Raw genomic sequence first — 21,322 nt, 5'->3', positions numbered from 1 at the left:
CATTACCCAAAAGTCTTTGGTTCGCCTTCCCCACAAAATTTTCTGTGTTCTTTCAAAATTATGTTATTCACAATTTTAATTCCTAGGTATTTAGCTGAATTTACAGCCTTTGTATTTGATATATCGAGTAACCTAAGTTTAATGAATTCCTTTTAGAATTCATGTGGATGACCTCACACTTTCATTATTTAGGGTCAACTGTCAACTTTCGCACCATACAGGTATTTTTTAATATCGTTTTGCTATTTCTTTTGATCTTCTGATGACTTTATAAGACGATATATGATATCATCAACTGCAAACAACCTTTGTCTTTCAAACAGTTTATACCGGCTGTTGAAAAAAGTGTCAAATAAAGTCACTGAAAGAAGGGAAATAAGTCCAATAAACATGGGGCCGGAAAACACGTGTTTATAGTAAGGGCTGCGCAATGCTTGGTTGTGGATAATAGCACAGTTGTTGCATTGGCGCTCTGTCAAATGTGTCAGCAGGGTATTATGAGGCATTGCTCACAATACTCTGACATGAAGTGGTCTGCAGACAGTTGTGTGGTTTGAGCAGCGTTGTAGGTCACGTTAGTTTTCATCGTGTTTGTGTGCCTTATTGTACAGTACTGTCAACCCTGGGCACGTATCATAGTGTTTTACCTTCTGGCAGATGGGGATTCACTTATGTGTTTACTGTTACTGCGATGTTTGTATGCACGAAGGGCGTTTGAAAAGTCCATGCAAAGTCCGAGAGATTGTACCACCGGTGTGTGTCGAGGTTATGTTTAGTTAGTAGCATCTTTGGAAAGAACGCAAACCAAGTGTCAGCCATATTGGTTTATTTCTTTGTGTTTGGCATTCGTGTGAATCAAAGAAGTCGAGTAATTGACAAAAAATGGACGAAAACGTATTTTGTGTGGTAATTAAACATTACTTTATGAAAGGTAAAACGCCTCAGGAGACTAAAGAGAAGCTTGATAAACAATACGGTGACTCTGCACCTTCGATTAGAAGAGTTTATAGGTGGTTTCAAAATTTTCGGAGTGGGTACAAGATGCTGAAAGTTCTGGACGCTCTGAGGAGGTTACGATTCCAGAAATAATTGATAAAAATCCATGATATGGTGATGGATGACAAAAGAGTTAACGTGTGTGGGATTGGGCATCTTGGATGAATGGGTTCATAATATTTTGCATAAACATTAGGACATGAGAAAATTGTGAACTTGGTATACTACTGTTGTTATTGTGGTCTTCAGTTCTGAGACTGGTTTGATGCAGCTCTCCATGCTACTCTATCTTGTGCAAGCTTCTTCATCTCCCAGTACCTACTGCAACCTACATCCTTCTGAATCTGCTTAGTGTAGTCATCTCTTGGTCTCCCTCTACGATTTTTACCCTCCACACTGCCCTCCAATACTAAATTGGTGATCCCTTGATGCCTCAGAACATGTCCTACCAACCGATCCCTTCTTCTGGTCAAGTTGTGCCACAAACTTCTCTTCTCTCCAATCCTATTCAATACTTCCTCTTAGTTATGTGATCTGCCCATCTAATCTTCAGCATTCTTCTGTAGCACCACATTTAGAAAGCTTCTATTCTCGTCTTTTACAAACTAGTAATCGTCCATGTTTCACTTCCATACATGGCTACACTCCATACAAATACTTTCAGAAATGACTTCCTGACACGTAAATCTATACTCGATGTTAACAAATTTCTCTTCTTCAGAAACGCCTTCTTGCCATTGCCAGTCTACATTTTATATCATCTCTACTTCGACCATCATCAGTTATTTTGCTCCCCAAATAGCAAAACTCCTTTACTACTTTAAGTGCCTCATTTCCTAATCTAACTCCCTCAGCATCACCCGATTTAATTTGGTACATTCCATTATCCTCGTTTTGCTTTTGTGGATGTTCATCTTATATCCTCCTTTCAAGACACTGTCCATTCCGTTCAACTGCTCTTCCAAGTCCTTTGCTGTCTCTGACAGAATTACGATGTCATCGGCGATCCTCAACATTTTTATTTCTTCTCCCTGGATTTTAATACCTACTCCGAATTTTTCTTTTGTTTCCTTCACTGATTCCTCAATATACAGATTGAATAACATCGGGGAGAGACTACAACCCTGTCTCACACCCTTCCCAACAACTGCTTCCATTTCATGTCCCTTGACTCTTACAACTGCCATCTGGTTTCTGTACAAATTGTAAATAGCCTTTCGCTCCCTGTATTTTACCCCTGCCACCTTCAGAATTTGAAAGAGAGTATTCCAATCAACATTGTCAAAAGCTTTCTCTAAGTCTACAAATGCTAGAAACGTAGGTTTGCCCTTCCTTAATCTAGCTTCTAAGATAAGTCGTAGGGACAGTATTGCCTCACGTGCTCCAACATTTCTATGGAATCCAAACTGATCTTCCCCGAGGTCGGCTTCTACTAGTTTTTCCATTCGTCTGTAAAGAATTCGCGTTAGTATTTTGCAGCTGTGACTTATTAAACTGATAGTTCGGTAATTTTTACATCTGTCAACACCTGCTTTCTTTGGGATTGGAATTATTATATTCTTCTTAAAGTCTGGGGGTATTTCGCCTGTCTCATACATCTTGATCACCAGATGGTAGAGTTTTGTCAGGACTGGCTCTCCCACGGCCGTCAGTAGTTCCAATGGAATGTTGTCTACTCTGGGGGCCTTGTTTCGACTGATGTCTTTCAGTGCTCTGTCAAACTCTTCACGCAGTATCGTATCTCCCATTTCATCTTCATCTACATCCTCTTCCATTTCCATAATATTGTCCTCAAGTACATCGCCCTTGTATAGACCCTCTATATACTCCTTCCACCTTTCTGCTTTCCCTACTTTGCTTAGAACTGGGTTTCCATCTGAGCTCTTGATGTTCATACAAGTGGTTCTCTTATCTCCAAAGGTCTCTTTAATTTTCCTGTAGGCAGTATTTATCTTACACCTAGTGAGATAAGCCTCTACATCCTTACATTTATCCTCTAGCCATACCTGCTTAGCCATTTTGCACTTCCTGTCGATCTTATTTTTGAGACGTCTGTATTCCTTTTTGCCTGCTTCATTTACTGCATTTTTATATTTTCTCCTTTCATCAATTAAATTTAATATTTCTTCTGTTACCCAAGGATTTCTACTAGGCTTCATCTTTTTACCTACTTGATCCTCTGCTTCCTTCTCTCCCTTTTCCTACAACCGAATTCCAGTCACCCATGACTATTAAATTTTCGCCACCCTTTACTATCTGAATAATTTCTTTTATTTCATCATACATTTCTTCAATTTCTTCGTCATCTGCAGAGCTAGTTGGCATATTAACTTGTACTACTGTAGTAGGTGTGGGATTCGTATCTATCTTGGCCACAATAATGCGTTCACTATGCTGTTTGTAGTAGCTTACCCGCATTCCTATTTTCCTATTCATTATTAAAGCTACTCCTGCATTACCTCTATTTGATTTTGTGTTTATAACCCTGTAGTCACCTGACCAGAAGTCTTGTTCATCCTGCCACCGAACTTCACTAATTCCCACTATATCTAACATTAACCTATCCATTTCCTTTTTTAAATTTTCTAACCTACCTGCCCGATTAAGGGATCTGACATTCCACGCTCCGATCCGTAGAACGCCAGTTTTCTTTCTCCTGATAACGACATCCTCTTGAGGTGTCCCCGCCCGGAGATCCGAATGGGGGACTATTTTACCTCCGGAATATTTTACACAAGAGGACGCCATCATCATTTAATCATACAGTAAAGCTGGGTGCCCTCGGAAAAATTACGGCCGTAGTTTCCCCTTGCTTTCAGCCGTTCGCAGTACCAGTACAGCAAGGCCGTTTTCGTTATTGTTACAAGGCCAGATCAGTCAATCATCCAGACTGTTGCCCCTGCAACTACTGAAAAGGCTGCTGCCCCTCTTCAGGAACCACACGTTTGTCTGGCCTCTCAGCAGATACCCTTCCGTTGTGGTTGCACCTACGGTACGGCTATCTGTATCGCTGAGGCAAATACTATGGTTTAGCAAATAGAGGTAGCCTGCGAGCTCCTGCCCTCTATGCTGAAAAATATCCACAGTGCAGAGTGCCCTCTGATAAGCTGTTCGGTAGACTTTTCCAGCGCCTGGAAAGGAATCTCGCCATCGCACCTCCCCTCAGGTTTAGTGGCATGAAGACTCAGTGGACAGCCCATCAAAAATTGAACACTGAGCAAGCATGAAAACAGGAAGAAGGTGTACTGAGCTGTGAAAAGGGTAAAATAGAAACAGTTAACGATACAAGAATAAGAAGTGCAGTATAGAGGAGACAGAAATAGTAATGGCGTCTGGTTGAGTGGTCATGGTGTTGGAATATCGCTGGGTCGGCACCGATACCTGATTACGACACATGCTACTTCATTTTTCTCTTTTTAAGTGAGATATAACACTATCTTTTCACAAATACAATAAATTACATTAAAATGTTACTTCTGAGCGAGAAAATTGCTTCGTAAGCTTTTCTTACATATACAGTGCAGATGGCGTTATTCGTGCTACGTGTTATTTCAAATTAGCGTACTCTCTGCTATGGAGGGGAAATTCATTGAGAGAAGTTGACGCGATCGATCATTCGGCCGAGAAATTAGTAAAATCAGGTTTGAGCACTGAAGCAGTACACACCATCATGGCTGCTTTCCACAATATTCTTCTGGACAGAAGAAACCTCACCTCTCAGGCAAGAAGTGTAGTGGGAAAAAAATGGTAAAAAGCTTGTAAAAACAAGGCCGCAAAAATACTTCTTTATCTGCAACAACCCGGTTTCGACCGACTTAGCTGTTATCTTAACTCCTTCAAAAATTGTTATAAAACGTTCATTTTGAGTTGAACCTCTTGCCAGGTTGTCATGTTAGTGTATAAAACTTAGCACTTTATACAGAGGTTTGTCATAAATAAAAATCAAAAAGCACCTCGTGCACATAGCCCGGTCCAAATTTGTAGAGCTCGCAGATGATTGTTGCATCATAAAAGCCACGGTACACAATGATATGCACAGTACCACCTCTGAGTGTGGATTGTTCAAGAGGCTGTTGTTAAAAGAGAAATGGATAGGTCTAAGTCTAGTGAAATGGGAATTAGTGAAGTGCTGTGGCACGAAGAAAAGCACTTATGGTTATGTAAGAAAAGGGTTACCACCGCAAATTAAAAGAAGAGTAATACAACAATAGAAATTATAATGAAAAAGGAAACAGCAATGAAGGTGTGGAAGCGTGTAAAGGTTTGACCGACAAGGTGCACGACAGGAGCCAGTCGGCATTTGGGTTTAGGAGGTGGTTGCAGGCTACGAAATTAGAAATGTTAAAGTTTAATAGTGAAACTGAATCATGGGATGATTTATTGGTCATCCTTAAGGGATACAGAAATGAAGTCTGAATATTTCATAGAAGGTGGAGGCCTCACGGCCGGAGAGGAGCGGAAGCTGTGTCTGAACAGTCTGAGAACTGGCAGAGAAGAGACTGGCCTGACGTCACCCGCTCGCGCACCTCAGTTGGCCGCCGGACCACTCTTCACCGACCCCTTTGCTGTGACTGGATGGGCCCTGTGCAGTTCCTGGTCCAACAGCGTCGGCGACGCTTGGTCTTGGCGTGACGATGTCAGCCAATATCACACTTCCATCACACGGACGGTGCATAAAGTGGCTGGCATCCAGCCAATATCCGGTGACAGCGAGCCCAGAGACTGATATAGTTTAGGATAACTTCACGAGGTACCCATGAAGGAAAATTTAAAGAAATAAATCAGTTTGTAGCGTATTCTGTCTGCCTACGTTGTACGAAGGTGAGCTACTATGAACAGCAATGTGAACGCATTATCATAACTAAGACAGACACAAAGGAAACAAACACCACAATATCCACTAGCTCTGCAGCTCAACACACTGAAGGAAATATGACAAGATAAAATAATTATGCAGTTTGATCAGGGAGACGAAACTTAAAACTGTGTTGGCGGACTTAAATCCGATATTAGGAAAATGAAGAGAAGGTAAAGTAATAGTAGAACATGGACTAGCGGAAAGGAATGAAAGAGAAACCGCTATGCAAAATTATGCACAAATCGCGAGTTAATCTTTGCAGACACTTGGTTTACGAGTCAGAAACACGTCATATACGTGGAAGAAACCTGGAGATCGCAGAGGTTTCAGGTAGATTACATAACGTAAGTAGATTTTCAATTGCAAAACATTTCCAGGGTTGCATGTGGTCTCTGAAGATAATTCATTGGTCTTGTAGTGAAATCTTAAGTTTAGTGTCAGAGCGAAGTGTGGGGAGTAAAAAGAAAGTAAGAGGTTAAGTCTTGATTGCCTTAAGGACGCCCAAATTGATGCAAGATGCAGTAGTTATGTAGAGAGAAAGCGACTTGCAACAAAAGTATGATCATATGGGGTATGAAAGGAAATTTGTGTCTAGATTGGAGATTTCTTGATAAACAGGATGCAGTATTACATCTCAGATGGAGAGTCACAGACAAATGTAGAAGTATTTTCAGGCTTGCTCCACAGAGTTGTGTTGGGGCCCTTTGCTATTCATGTTGTATGTTGACGATCTGACAGACGAAACTAAGAGTAAGGCCAGACTTTTTGTAGATTATGATGCAGTTATTTGTAATAAAGAACTGTCTGCAAGAGTTACACAGATATTCAGCCAATTATTAATAAAATTTAAAAGTCTTTCGGAGACTGGCAAACTTCTTCAGCTTGATTTATGGAGTCATCCATGTTTAAGGTGTGCGAACATGGTGACTTGGCATGTAGTAATCCCTCGGAAACGTCTTGGTAGCTAAATACTTTATTTATGACGCGTTTAGAGTAATCACCAGATAACCGTGGCGAAAATTAACAAGAAGGCAAAATCAGAAAAGCAAGTATATAAATACTGCAAGACCAATGTAATATCAAGAACGAAAGAACACAGAGTATAAGTACTTAGAGAAGCCCATACAAGTGAGCAATTCAAAAAAAATGTACACTCTCATTTGCAATCGCCGATAAGCGCATTTTCAAAAGACGCAACTCTGAGACGTCGCATGCCAGACTCGTTTTTTAGTTTTTAGAAATGTAAAACTTTGCACTGCACTGAACAAAATCCGATAACTACAATGTCAAACAATCACAGTTGGAAACAGTCAGCTCATAAAATGCCTAGAAACAACAATCTGTAGAGACATGAAATGGAATGATTCCATAGGCTCCGTCGTAGGTGAACTGGATGGTAGACTTTGGTTCACTGATGGGACAGTGGAAAAGTTATGAATCTAAAAAGGAAGTAACGTATGAAACAATAGTGTCACAGATATTAAAATATTGATCAGGTGTGTCGGACCCATGCCGAGTAGGATTAAAAGGGGTATTGAATGTATACAAAGAATAACAGTACGTTGACGCAACAGGTTGATTTAACCCACGTGAGAGCTCACCAAGATGCTGAAAATCCTGAACCTGCAGATGCTTTATGATTTATGCCAACCAGCCCGCAAATGCACACTAACGAAGTTCCAAGAGAAAATATTAATTGAGGAATTTAGGTAGATGCCCCAACACCCACCGTGTCACGTCTGTAACGACAACGAAGAGAAGGTCAATTATAGCACGAGCAGAGGAAGTTAAGCTGTCATTCTGCTCAAGCTCCATTGGCGACTAGAACGGAAAGTAATCCTAACACAATGGTAAGTATTCTTTGCTATGCACCTCTCAGTGATTTTCAGGGTATAGATGTCGATATTGATGTAGTGATGCTGCCAGAAGCAGATGGTTTACAACAAAAAGAAATGAAACTGCTAGGTGGTAGCCTTTAAATCGGTCGCGGTCCGGTAGTATAAGTCGGACCCGCGTGTCGCCACTATCAGTGACTGCAGACCGAGCGCCGCCACACGGCAGATCTAGAGAGACTTCCTAGCACTCGCCCCAGATGTACAGCCGACTTTGCTAGCGATGGTTCACTGCCTACTTAGGTTCTCATTTGCCGAGAAGATAGTTTAGCATAGCCTTCAGCTACGTCATTTGCTACGACTTAGCAAGGCGCCATATTCAGATACTATTGATATTATGAATCATGTACCGTCAAGGGCGACGTTAATCATTAATGGATTAAAGTTAAGTATTCCACCAGCTACGTCCGTTGTTTCTAAATTCTAATTTCCTTGTCCTGTTCCAGACCTCACGCCAGCCTGCGTTAGCTAAATCGCGTGCCTTTCGGCCTCCTCTAGTAACACGGTGTTGGCTCTCTTGCCAACCACAACATTGGCGACGAGGCAAAACCGCGTTCTTATCGATATTGCCCTGATTTACTTGTGTAATGGCTTCGCCACAATCTCCAGATGTATTGTCCGAATTTTATCGCTTACAGAATCAGCAGACGCAGGCATTTCTGGATGCCCTTGGACAGCTCGTCCAGGGTCAACGTGCAATGCAAAACGTTGCGGCAGCAGCCGCTCCACCGCTAACGCAGCCACAACACGCTGTTGCACCAACTTTTCGACCTTTTGATGCTGCACTGGAAAGCTGGACGGAGTGTTCACGCCAATTTGGATTCCATCTCGCCGCCTACAGAATTCAAGGTAACGAGCGGCACCCTTTTTGTTATCTTCAGTCGGGGTGACCACGTACCGTATGACAGTCAAATTATTTCCCCGACGCGACGTAGCAACTCTGTCCTACGAAGAAATTTTGTCTGCGTTAGATGATTATTTCAAAGAATCAGTCAATGTAGTTGCCAAACGGTATACCTTCTTTCGTACAAAACGTACGGCAGGTCAGACTAATCGGGAGTGTGTTGCAACCTTGCAAGGCCTTACTAGGGATTGTGCTTTTGAGTGTCAATGTGGAATCCCTTATTCAGATACTATGGTACGTGATGCAATTGCACAGAACGTTTCTGATGTTCGTGTAAGGGAACAGATTTTGAAACTAGTAAATCCCTGCCTTCAACAAGTGATGGACATATTGGATCGGCAGGACACACTTGACTTTGCTCAGGAATCATTTGAAACTTCGCCAGCAGTGTGTCAGGTTAACCGGCCCGCCGGGCGAGCTGCACGGAGCAGTAAACAGCCCTCGCGCCCTTCCGCGGCGCTGCCGCCAGGCTCTCAGCCACGTGTGTCGCGCCGGCAAGCAAATGCTGTGATCAAATCATGCCCGCGGTGTGTTACTAAACATTTGCGTGAGAATTGCCCGTCACGCCAAGCTATTTGCTTTTATTGTAATAAAAAAGGACATGTTCAGAGTGTTTGCCAGAAAAAGCTCAGATCGGAAGCTCAAAACCGTTCCAGGCTTTTGCTTCGCGCCGGAATCGGAATCGAACCAAGGATACTCAGGCTCGCGAAACTTCGCCCATGGAAATTCATGTAGTTCATTCTACTCCGCGCAGTGCCACTCTCTCTAACAGTGACTGTGTTCGTCCCAAAAATAGAGTGCGTCGACATAGCCGGAACTCCCGTCAAGTCGCAAGTGATTATGTACCAGTGTCAGTTCACGTTGCACGTGACAGTCGCTCTTGTCAGCAGGTCAATAAACTTTCTGTAGACTTGGACATTAACGGCAAAGTGATACCATTCCAGCTCGATACCGGAGCTGCAGTTTCACTGATCAATCAAGACACTTACAAACTGCTGGGCACACCTCCGTTGCGTGCCGCAAATGGTAAGTTAACTAGCTATTCCGGTCAAGAGATCCCTGTGTTAGGACAGTGCAGCCTTCTTGCAACATACAAAGGACAAACAAAACTTGTGTCACTTTACGTCCTTCGTTCTTATTCTGCACTGAACTTGTTTGGTTTCGATTTATTTCAGTTATTTAACTTGTCTATAGTAAATCAGGTCCTCTCAGTGAACCAGACTGTACCTTCAAACAGTGTTTCTCGTCTATGTGAAGAATTTGCAGACATTTTTGCACCGGGCCTCGGTTGCGCTAAGAACTATAAAGCACATTTGGAACTGAAAGTAAACGCGCAACCGAAATTTGTCAGAGTGCGCAATGTTCCCCACGCATTGCGTGATGAGGTCGCAAAAACATTACACGAATTGGAACCACAAGGTGTAATTGAACGTGTGCAGGCTTCTCTCTGGGCATCACGTTTAGTAATTTTGCCAAAACCTTCCAGAAAGTTGAGACTTTGTGTGGACTTCAAGGCAACAGTGAATCAACAACTAGTGATTGCAACTTTTCCTTTACCCCGCCCGGAAGATCTTTTTGAAAAACTGTGCACAGGTAAATATTTTTCGAAGTTGGGCCTAGCAGATGCGTACTTGCGAATACCGGTGGACAAAGAATCCCAGCACGTTTTGGTGGTTAACACGCATCTTGGTTTGTATCAATTCAAACGACTGCCATTCTGGTGTGCGTCCGCCCCTGCATTGTTTCAGCAATATCTACAAATTGTTTGTGCGTCGGGCCCTAATGCAGCAAATTATTTGGACGATATTGTGATCTCCGGAAACATTTGGCCAATCTCAGAACATTATTTAAGGTCTTGCGACAAAATGGTCTTCGCTTGCGGAAGGACAAATGTGTGTTTTTTGCTCGTGATTTGCCATACTTGGGACATGTACTCAATGCCCAAGGCATACATCCCAGTCCAACGCACCTCCGTGCCATACAAGACTTGCCGTCGCCGCAGAATTTGAAGCAGCTACAGAGTGTGCTGGGAAAATCACAGATATGTGCCGCATGCCTCTTCCATTTCAGCTCCGCTTCATCGCTTACGCCGTAAGGGTATTCCGTTCGTATGGACGACGGAATGCGAACACGCCTTTCGCCGGCTGAAATCGGCGTTGCTTTCCAATACTTGCCTTACGCCATTCGATCCCAAGAAGCCCCTCTTGTTGATGGTGGATGCATCGGATTTCGGGATCGGTGCTGTGCTTGCGCACAAAGATGTATCGCACGATCGCCCTATTGCCTTTGCGTCCCAATTGCTCTCGTCTCCTCAAAGAAATTATTCACAGATCGAGAAAGAATCATTAGCTGTCGTCTTTGGTGTTACAAAGTTTCATGATTTCTTGTATGGTCGTCACTTTACCATAATCACAGACCACAAACCTTTGACATCGCTTTTTCATCCGACCAAGCCTGTACCTCCACGTACAGCGCGGAAATTCATTCGCTGGTCTATTTTCCTCTCGCAGTGCCGCTACGATATCTTGTATCGGTCCACTGCTAAGCACGGAAACGCCGATGTGTTGTCCCGCTTGCCTGTTGCTGAGGATAGGGCATTCGATTCCTCCGAACTTGCTTGCATGTTCGTTGATTCGGAAACCGATGACATGGTGGAATCGTTTCCGATTGATTTTCGGCGTGTAGCTACAGCCACAGCTGCCGACCCTGTCCTTGCTCCCGTTCTGCGTATTGTTGCTACGCAATTACCCTTGTCAAAGTCACGGATCGGGGACCCGTTGGTTCGCCGATCTTTTGCTCACAAGGAGAGACGTTTTGTACGTCGTGGTGTTTTGCTGTTGCGTACTGATAATGTTCAGTCCAGGGTCGTGGTACCACGTTCGTTACAGTCCTCTATCTTACAGCTTCTCCACCAAGGACGTCGGGGTATAGTGAGAGCGAAACAACTTGCTCGTCAGCACTATACTTGGTTCGGAATCGATGCCGCGATTACGAATATGTACTCTTCTTGCATAGTGTGTGCCGAACAGCAATCAGCGCCACCGCGGAAATTCTTTGCATGGCCAAAAGCCACTTCCCCTTGGCAACGTTTACACATCGATTTTGCTGGTCCATTCTGGAATGCTCGATGGTTGGTTGTGGTCGATTCATTCAGTAATTTTCCTTTTGTTGTCCGGATGTCTTCCACGACGTCATCTGCCACCATCCAAGCGTTATTCGCTATCTTTTGCATTGAAGGTCTTCCACAGACTATTGTTTCCGACAATGGCCCACAATTCATGTCCGCAGAATTTGAGTCATTGTGCAAGGCCAATGGTATTCAACATCTGACGTCCGCGCCGTTTTCGCCACAGTCAAACGGTGCCGCTCAGGACTTTCAAGTCACAGATGTTGAAGTTGAAAGAGTCGCATTCTCAGGAGGACGCGTTATTGCTCTTTTTGTCCTCGTATGCTCTCAGCCCCGAGATGGTCGCTCGCCGGCTGAGTTGCTCCACGGTCGTCATTATCGAATCTTGATTTTATTGCTACATCCGCCGAATCAGGTTCCCGTGCAGCGACAGACACCTGCTTTTGCTCCAGGCGACGTTGTCTACTATCGCCACTATCGAGGTTCACGGCGTTGGCTCGAAGGGCGCATTCTTCGCTGCCTCGGCCGCGCTATATATCTGGTTTTGGGGGCCTCTGGTGAGGTGCGTCGGCATCTCAATCAGCTGCGCCTCTGTCGTCGCACGGGATCTGCCGCTCGCCGTGTGCTTTCAGCGACGGTGCCGTCCGGTCAGCGCCCCGGGGACCCATCTACTGGCTCGCCTCAGCCCCAGGTGTTACCGACGCTGCCTTCCATTTTGCCCCATGGCGACGCGTCGCCGCACCGCCACCGCCGCCGCCGCCGCCACCGCCGCCGCCGCCGCCGCCGCCGCCGCCTGTTCTCCCGCCGGCAACGCCCGCAGTGGACGCGTCGCTGCAACCGCCTGGCGCCTCCCTGGGTCAAGCGCCGCCGATCGCTTCCCGGGACCAGTTGTCCTCCGACATGGAACTCTTGCCCGCTCCGGATCATATGTCGTCTTCGCCCGTCGGGTGCTCCGGCCTGATAGAGGTCGACCCTTCGACCCCTCTTGTCTCTCTGCGGGTGCATACACCGCATGCTGGCGTGCAACCTGGAGCAGGTTTTCAGCGTTTCCTAGCTCCCCGCGGTCCGAATGGCGGGGTGCGGGTGGCACAGCCTCACCTGTTAGGCACCCCACCAAGTCGCATACGTCAACATGGGGTCCTCCCCACGGCGGGCGGAAGCCTTATGCCACAACCGTACGCCGATTTGCGGGGGAGGAATGTGGTGTCACCACCAGACACCACACTTGCTACGAGGTAGCCTTTAAATCGGTCGCGGTCCGGTAGTATATGTCGGACCCGCGTGTCGCCACTATCAGTGATTGTAGACCGAGCGCCGCCACACGGCAGGTCTAGAGAGACTTCCTAGCGCTCGCCCCAGATGTACAGCCGACTTTGCTAGCGATGGTTCACTGCCTACTTACGTTCTCATTTGCGAGAAGATAGTTTAGCATAGCCTTCAGCTACGTCATTTGCTACGACCTAGCAAGGCGCCAGTATCCGTACTATTGATATTGTGAACTATGTACCGTCAAGAGCGACGTTAATCATTAATGGATTAAAGTTAAGTATTCCACCAGCTACGTCCGTTGTTTCTAAATTCTCATTTCCTTGTCCTGTTCCAGACCTCACGCCAGCCTGCGTGAGCTAAATTGCGTGCATTTCGGCCTCCTTTAGTAAAACGGTGTTGGCTCTCCTGCCAACCACAGAAGTATGCGTTCATAAGAATTTTACAGCACAGTGCATCTGAAATACTTACAAAGATCATTTAAAAGTAAACTAATTTAGTACCAGAAGTATCTATTTGAGGCCCACGAGATACGGCGACTGTTTTCCTACCTTACCCAGTAGAGAATTTTACGGACTGATTGCATGCTTGATAGGAACGGACTGTACGTATGGATGGTCGTGACACTTTAGTTGTTGACAGGCTATGCTTATTTTCCGCGAACCGCGAATTCAATTAAGATTTGTTGCGTGCTGTTTCACAACAGAACACTAAGCTTCCCAATTTCCCTAATGAAAACTTGAACATGAACTGTTCATCATGCAAAGGAAGCACGTTGACTATGTCCTCAAACTAACGACGTATTTAACAGAGCGAAAATAAAAGAGCTTAACTTGAGAAAGGAGCAATTATTGTAAAAGGAAAAGAATAACAAAATTTCGAACAAGGTGTGAACCTAAAGTGCCTTGGAAGCGCAAACTATGAATAGAGACACGTCTTTTCGTCAGGTCTTGCACTCACAGAGACTAATTTCTCTTTGTAAATAATTTTTAAACATAACTGAAAAGGTGATAGCTATGGACACGTGGTGAAATTCCGCGTTGAAGTAATGTTATAAGTTCTGGTACCACGAAACCACGATATGAAAGCCGAATAGTGCAAGTGAATAAGTGTTGTACTTACCTCAGCTGGTAGTGTACACCACTTCACGGGAATATTCAACACAGATGCGAAAGTTACCGTGTCTGCTGCTCCCGTATTCCCCAGTCGATGAAAGAGTGTAAAACTTAAACAGCACTGATAGTAGTAGTCAAATGCTCTGCTTCGCGCAGCGTTGTCGAACCGTCAAATTAGTATCACGTGACTATATCAAACGAACCTAACACTGCGTACGCTGCGCGCTCAACAATCCACATTCCTTTGCACAACGAGCGCGGGTGCCAAATGTGTTCGAATAACTATCAAAGTAAACTATGATATAACAGTGAATTAAGCACTCATATACCTTATGAAATTATAAAGACACTAATCAGAAAAATCTTAAGCTCGACTTTGACAATTGTTACCGACCAGGCCAAGCAATGACGAAAAGTGTCAACAAAAAATAAAACAAGATAGTTGAATCAATAGGAAAGCTAAGCACTCAGAAAAGAATGAGACTTTATGTACATAAAAAAGATTGTTATCCTTACCTAATCCAATTTCGTTTTAGACTAAGTTATTAGTAAGTCAGCACATTCTAATAATACAGGTATTCTCTGTATTTTTCATGTACGAGAACATGAATGGAAGCTCGAACATGTGTCAAACGAAACAGAGACCGCCACCAAACGGCTCAACACGTTGCAGAACCAGTCTTCCAGTTCTTGATCCACGACGTATTTCCAACGTTTTTTCCCCATCACATCCGGACAACCACTTCAACCTTCACGGTGAAAGTGTTGGCCTAGTTTTCCTCCACTTTGAAAGTGTAATCAATATCCCTCACTCAAGTGCAGTGCTACCATTTATACCCGAAGTTCTACCACCCCCAGTGCAAATCAGACCTAAGTTCAGAGAAACTTTTTTTTTTGTAGGTCATGAAAGCCACAAATCAGTAAAGTGCTACGTGTTTACTAGAAAATGTCTTCGTCGAAACCACGGAAAAAATATTACTATGATATGCCACTGTAAAACAAGAATGTCAGTTCTTTGTAATATATTTTTCCAAGATGCACAATTCACCAAGACTTCCACCGACCGAGCAGTCGCAGTGATTAGCACACTGGACTCGCATTCGTGAGGACGACGGTTCAATCCCGCGTCCGGTCATCCTGATTTAGTTAGGTTTTCCATTTCCATAAATCGCTTCAGGCAAATGCCGGGATGGTCCTTTGAAAGGGCACGGCCGACTTCCTTCCCCATTCTTCCCTAGTCCGATAAGACCGATGACCTCGCAGTTTGGTCTCCTCCCCCACCCCCAAATCAACCAACCAACCAACCAACCAACCAACCAACCAACCAACCAACCAACCAACCAACCAACCAACCAAGACTTTCTGTGAAGTCAAATAATACATCTATTATTTTTAATATTAGTTATGCCATGTATAATGTATCTATGTATGTGTATCTTTATCCTAATTTCATTGTCTCCTACCGAGAAATGAACATTCGTTATCTTTGTATAATACATTAGAAAGAGTACGGCTCAATTGTCATGTAATTACCCTATGAACAAGTTACCATCAATTTCACTCGTACGTATATATTTACCTGTTATTCTTTATGTCAAACACTCTGTCTAATGTCATATATGAAATCTATTGTAAAGAATTTTAGCAAGTAATACTAACTTGATTCACGAAAGCAATAATATTACGACTACGCGGGAAGCAATATAATATTATTGGATTTCAGATACTTTGTATATGAGCTATTTGTCATAAAAGAAGAGGACAGAAGACGAGCTGCAGTTCTTAAAGATGCTAAGCATCACAGCGTGAGAGTAAAGAGACGAAATATTTTTATAATGTGTGTCTATACCAAAGCCGGCTGTTGGGGCCGAACGGTTCTAGGCGCTTCAGTCTGAAACCGCGCTACCGCCACGGTCGCAGGTTCGAATCCTGCGTCGGGCATGGATGTTTGTGATGTCCTTAGGTTAGTTAGGTTTAAGAAGTTTTAAGTTCTGATGAACTCAGATGTTAAGTCCTGTAGTGGTCAGAGCCATATGAAACATTTGAGCCTATACCAAGACTTGCGTCCAGCGTTTAAATACTTTAAACAAACACTATGACCTGCTGGGCGCAGATATTTACAATCATTGCCGCAGCGCTTGATAGCAAGAAGCTGCGAAACACGAGAAAGAACAATCTATCTTTTGTTAAGAAGTATTCTAGAGACTTCATTATCCTTTGCACTTTTGGTCGCCGACATGTTAAGTCGTACTACATAGCATTGTTACAAGGTGTATTTTTATTTTGCGTAAAACTATGTGAATCGATGAACAAAAGTTTCGGTAACACGGATGAAATAATGTACTAACGCACACGCAAGGACATTTAATTTTAAGAAGGAACAGACTGAAAGCACCGATTATTGGGCTGCGCTATGTACGAAAGAAATATCAGAAGTAAGTTATATATTCAGTGTGTATTTGTCAATGTCTAGAAGTTTAAAGCCATTTTGTTCAATATGTTAATATTTTACGATGCAATAATTTTCTTCTTATTCTTTTCCTTTACTAACCAAAAATGATGTTCAAATGTATGAGCTTTTTTACAGGTTCGTTCTTTAGCGCGGTGTCTCTATTGTATTTGGGAGACAACTAATGTGATCAATTTCCGATCTGTTAATCTTTTTCTTGCGAAATTCCACTGATTTGCTTTCATTTACATTTTCATATTCAAATAGGTCAATACGTACGTCTCCTGAACACAATCTAGAACCAACGCATCGGTGATAAATTAATAATCTCTCTCACTTTTCAAGTCGTACTGAAAAACGCCCACACAGGATAACCGTAAATACGCAATCTAATGTTATGTTGCATTTTGCCAGTAAATATTACCAACCAACGGTGACAGCATCGCTATATTGTTTAGTACCATTTCTTATACAGTATAAGCGAGTTCCTAAAGCCAGACTGTACATGCATGGCGTAAGCGGCATCAGGCACGACGTTTTAATGTATTATTCTGTTACTACTAAATCTATTCGCAACATGTTTTGCGTACGGTATACACTTACATCACTAAATGTGCTGGCAAATTTATTTCACTGTACGACACATAGTTCAGGATATACGACGTCATGAACAACTCGATGAGTGAGAAACTACCACGTCAGGCATGGAATTTTGTTGTATTACTTTTCTAGTGCTAAAGCTATTCGCAACAAATTTCGTAAACGTACTAAAAAGTATATAAAATGACGGGCGTATTCACAAAATTTCAAACCGATCGATCAAGAACATTCCGAGTTTTGCTATTAAGAACAAACGATTAGAATATGTAAATGTTCCTAATCGCATCCGAACGATTACAACAGATATGCTACTGGAGTTCAAATGCTTGCAGTTTCCGGTACGACTCGCATTTGCAGTGATCATCAACAAGGCCCAGGGACGGTCGCTACAAATGTGTGGACTAAATTTGGGAAAAATGCATCCTTCTCATATGGACAACTCTACGTGGCTTGATCACGCGTCGGGAAACCGTCTGACCTATTCGTGTACACACCAGACAGAAAAACCAATAACATGACGTATCCAAAAACACTTCAATAGGCCGCCCGGGGTGGCCGTGCGGTGCTAGGCGTTACAGTCTGGAGCCGCGTGAGCGCTACGGTCTCAGGTTCGAATCCTGCCTCGGGCATGGATGTGTGTGATGTCCTTAGGCTACTTAGGTTAAAGTAGTTCTACGTTCTAGGGGACTGATGACTTGAGATGTCCCATAGTGCTCAGAGCCATTTTTGAACACTTCAATAAACAGATTACAAAACCACAACACTTGTTTTCTTCTTCCGTTGCACTGAAACGCAAGCCGGGTGCAGCTAGTTATAAAATCGGCAGAAGGCCAAGTAATGTAAGCTTCCGTAGCGATAATACTCAGAAATGGATTTTGAGGGTGTCTAAGGTACTGCAAGTTTTGAATCACTCACAAATTGAAATAGCGTGTAGAAGGACAATGAGTGCGAAGTAATTCAATTGTGCCCAATTCCATAAAAAATAATACTCCAGAATTATTTAAGAACAAAAAAGACATTCTTGGTTGTCAAATTATTTAACAACAATCACGCGTCTCACCATTTTGAGGCATAATGATGTCTTTTATTGAAACAACGAACCAGTCAATTAGAAACACATAGAGGAAGGGACATGTTCCTATATTGTTCGACTATGCGGGTAAAGTCAACTAAAACTAATAGAAACTTACGTCAGAGTAGCTGGACATATAAGCCATCCGTCACACAGCCCTATAAAATGGACGCAACAGTAACTGAATATGTAATGCATCCGTCACAGAAACATAAAAAAATGCAAGGCGGACCTAGTTAAAAGAACAGTTAGTTAAAAGAAATGAAGACCGCCAGTTCATCATTAAGAAGGTAGGAAGCCGGCGGAAAAATTTCAACGACTATCGCATGTTACCTTGAGCTCACCTGCTTACAGCAGTACAAAATAGGACCACGTTTACAAAATAAACACAGTATCAGCCGCACGCAGCGCAAAGGCCATTTTGTACACGGATACTACAGTGACAGAGTTGGATGCAAACACAGCGTTTAGTGCGACTGAAGGTGACCAGGTGGAGCGCATGTCAGGCGTTAGGCACATTTACGAAATACAAAACCTACGCAAAACTAATAAATTCAGATGCACATAAGAAAAAAACTTTTATCTCCATTTTACAGTCACCCCTTATTTAGTCTATTGCCTTCCATGATGTTCCCCCTTTTTTATATCTATGTTCACCATATTCTCTCCTTTGTTATTCTTAAATGTCTTCTATTTGTTTGTTCTATGTCTTTCGGCTGAAGAGCAGCGCATATGCTGCTGTCAGCTCGCCCCGACTGGGAATTGAAATACAATAAAGAAAAAAAAACCCATTGCATTTATTTACTGGCCGCGTTTCAAAGGTTTAAACCTTTGAAAAACTATTGCAATCACATGAAACCAAAAGTACATTAAGGTACCCCTATATAAAGCAGAAAATGGTTCAGATGGCTCTGAGTACTATGGCACTTAACTGCTGCACACATCCATGCCCGAGGCAGGATTCGAGCCTGCGACTGTGGCGGTCACGCGGATCCAGACTAAAGCGCCAGAACCGCGCGGCCACTCCGGCCGGCCTAAAGCAGAAAAAATAGGTGAAATGACGACATAAAAATAGGAAGTCAAAATAAGTAATTAAAATTGACATAAAGAGTAAAATAGCTAAATTTTAAAGTGCTTAACACAACGTATGCATGGAAGACCAACAACCCAAACATCGAGGCACGAGCACCAGGGTAGTCGTAAGCATTTCAAACTAGAGACAAAAGTCCTATAAAAATAAATATGTTACAGACTATAAAGAGGTAAAATACCGCCATAATAAGCCCCCCTTGAAAGATAACTTCCCTGTCTTCATTCACAACATAGCAAACAAGTTAAAAATTATGCTGTCGACAAAACGAAAGGTCTCGCTATAGCAACACTTCAAAACTTCTAGCACTGCATCACGATACCAGGTGTAGAAGTATGTAAATGAAATTCGGTTGCAATAATTACAAGTCTGTTGTTTGAAACTGATAAACAATATTTTGATCAAAATAATCTCCATTGCTATTTATACATTTCTCCCAACTCTCCGGCAGGCTCTAAAAGCCACCCCAAAAATACAGTTATTCTTTTGAAGCGAAACAGTCAGCGAGCCATTTTCGTGCTTTTTCATGCGAATTGAAGCGTTGTTAAGCGAGATTTGTCCCAGTGTTGCAAATAGATGATAATCGGACAGATCCAAGGCCATATACCCTAGTATTTCACAACTGACCGCCTCGATCATTTCCCTGTCCTGTTTTGCTGTGTGTGACGGGGCTTTATCATGGAGCAATATGACATCGCGTTGCCTTCTTCTACACTCCTGGAAATTGAAATAAGAACACCGTGAATTCATTGTCCCAGGAAGGGGAAACTTTATTGACACATTCCTGGGGTCAGATACATCACATGATCACACTGACAGAACCACAGGCACATAGACACAGGCAACAGAGCATGCACAATGTCGGCACTAGTACAGTGTATATCCACCTTTCGCAGCAATGCAGGCTGCTATTCTCCCATGGAGACGATCGTAGAGATGCTGGATGTAGTCCTGTGGAACGGCTTGCCATGCCATTTCCACCTGGCGCCTCAGTTGGACCAGCGTTCGTGCTGGACATGCAGACCGCGTGAGACGACGCTTCATCCAGTCCCAAACATGCTCAATGGGGGACAGATCCGGAGATCTTGCTGGCCAGGATAGTTGACTTACACCTTCTAGAGCAAGTTGGGTGGCACGGGATACATGCGGACGTGCATTGTCCTGTTGGAACAGCATGTTCCCTTGCCGGTCTAGGAACGGTAGAACGATGGGTTCGATGACGGTTTGGATGTACTGTGCACTATTCAGTGTCCCCTCGACGATCACCAGAGGTGTACGGCCAGTGTAGGAGATCGCTCCCCACACCATGATGTCGGGTGTTGGCCCTGTGTGCCTCGGTCGTATGCAGTCCTGATTGTGGCGCTCACCTGCACGGCGCCAAACACTCATACGACCATCATTGGCAACAAGGCAGAAGCGACTCTCATCGCTGAAGACGACACATCTCCATTCGTCCCTCCATTCACGCCTGTCGCGACACCACTGGAGGCGGGCTGCACGATGTTGGGGCGTGAGCGGAAGACGGCCTAACGGTGTGCGGGACCGTAGCCCAGCTTCATGGAGACGGTTACGAATGGTCCTCGCCGATACCCCAGGAGCAACAGTGTCCCTAATTTGCTGGGATGTGGCGGTGCTGTCCCCTACGGCACTGCGTAGGATCCTACGGTCTTGGCGTGCATCCGTGCGTCGCTGCGGTCCGGTCCCAGGTCGACGGGCACGTGCACCTTCCGCCGACCACTGGCGACAACGTCGATGTACTGTGGAGACCTCACGCCCCACGTGTTGAGCAATTCGGCGGTACGTCCACCCGGCCTCCCGCATGCCCACTATAGGCCCTCGCTCAAAGTCCGTCAACTGCACATACGGTTCACGTCCACGCTGTTGCGGCATGCTACCAGTGTTAAAGACTGCGATGGAGCTCCGTATCCCACGGCAAACCTGCTGACACTGACG

General features: G+C 44.0%; 1 protein-coding gene across 1 annotated transcript in view; it reads right to left on the bottom strand.

The window, feature by feature from the left end:
• Positions 1–18,706, bottom strand: part of LOC126267231 (atrial natriuretic peptide receptor 1-like) — a 427,041-nt gene extending 408,335 nt beyond the window's left edge. Inside the window, exon 1 of the mRNA XM_049972213.1 lies at positions 18,624–18,706. The gene's annotated coding sequence lies outside the window, so the exon portion shown is untranslated. The remainder of the gene's footprint in view (positions 1–18,623) is intronic.
• Between the last annotated feature and the right edge of the window lie 2,616 nt (positions 18,707–21,322).

This window comes from Schistocerca gregaria, chromosome 4 (genome assembly GCF_023897955.1).
Source record: "Schistocerca gregaria isolate iqSchGreg1 chromosome 4, iqSchGreg1.2, whole genome shotgun sequence".
Classification (NCBI taxonomy): Eukaryota; Metazoa; Arthropoda; class Insecta; order Orthoptera; family Acrididae; genus Schistocerca; species Schistocerca gregaria.
The sequence above is the reverse complement of the archived record's forward strand: the minus strand, read 5'-3'. Positions and strand labels throughout refer to the sequence as shown.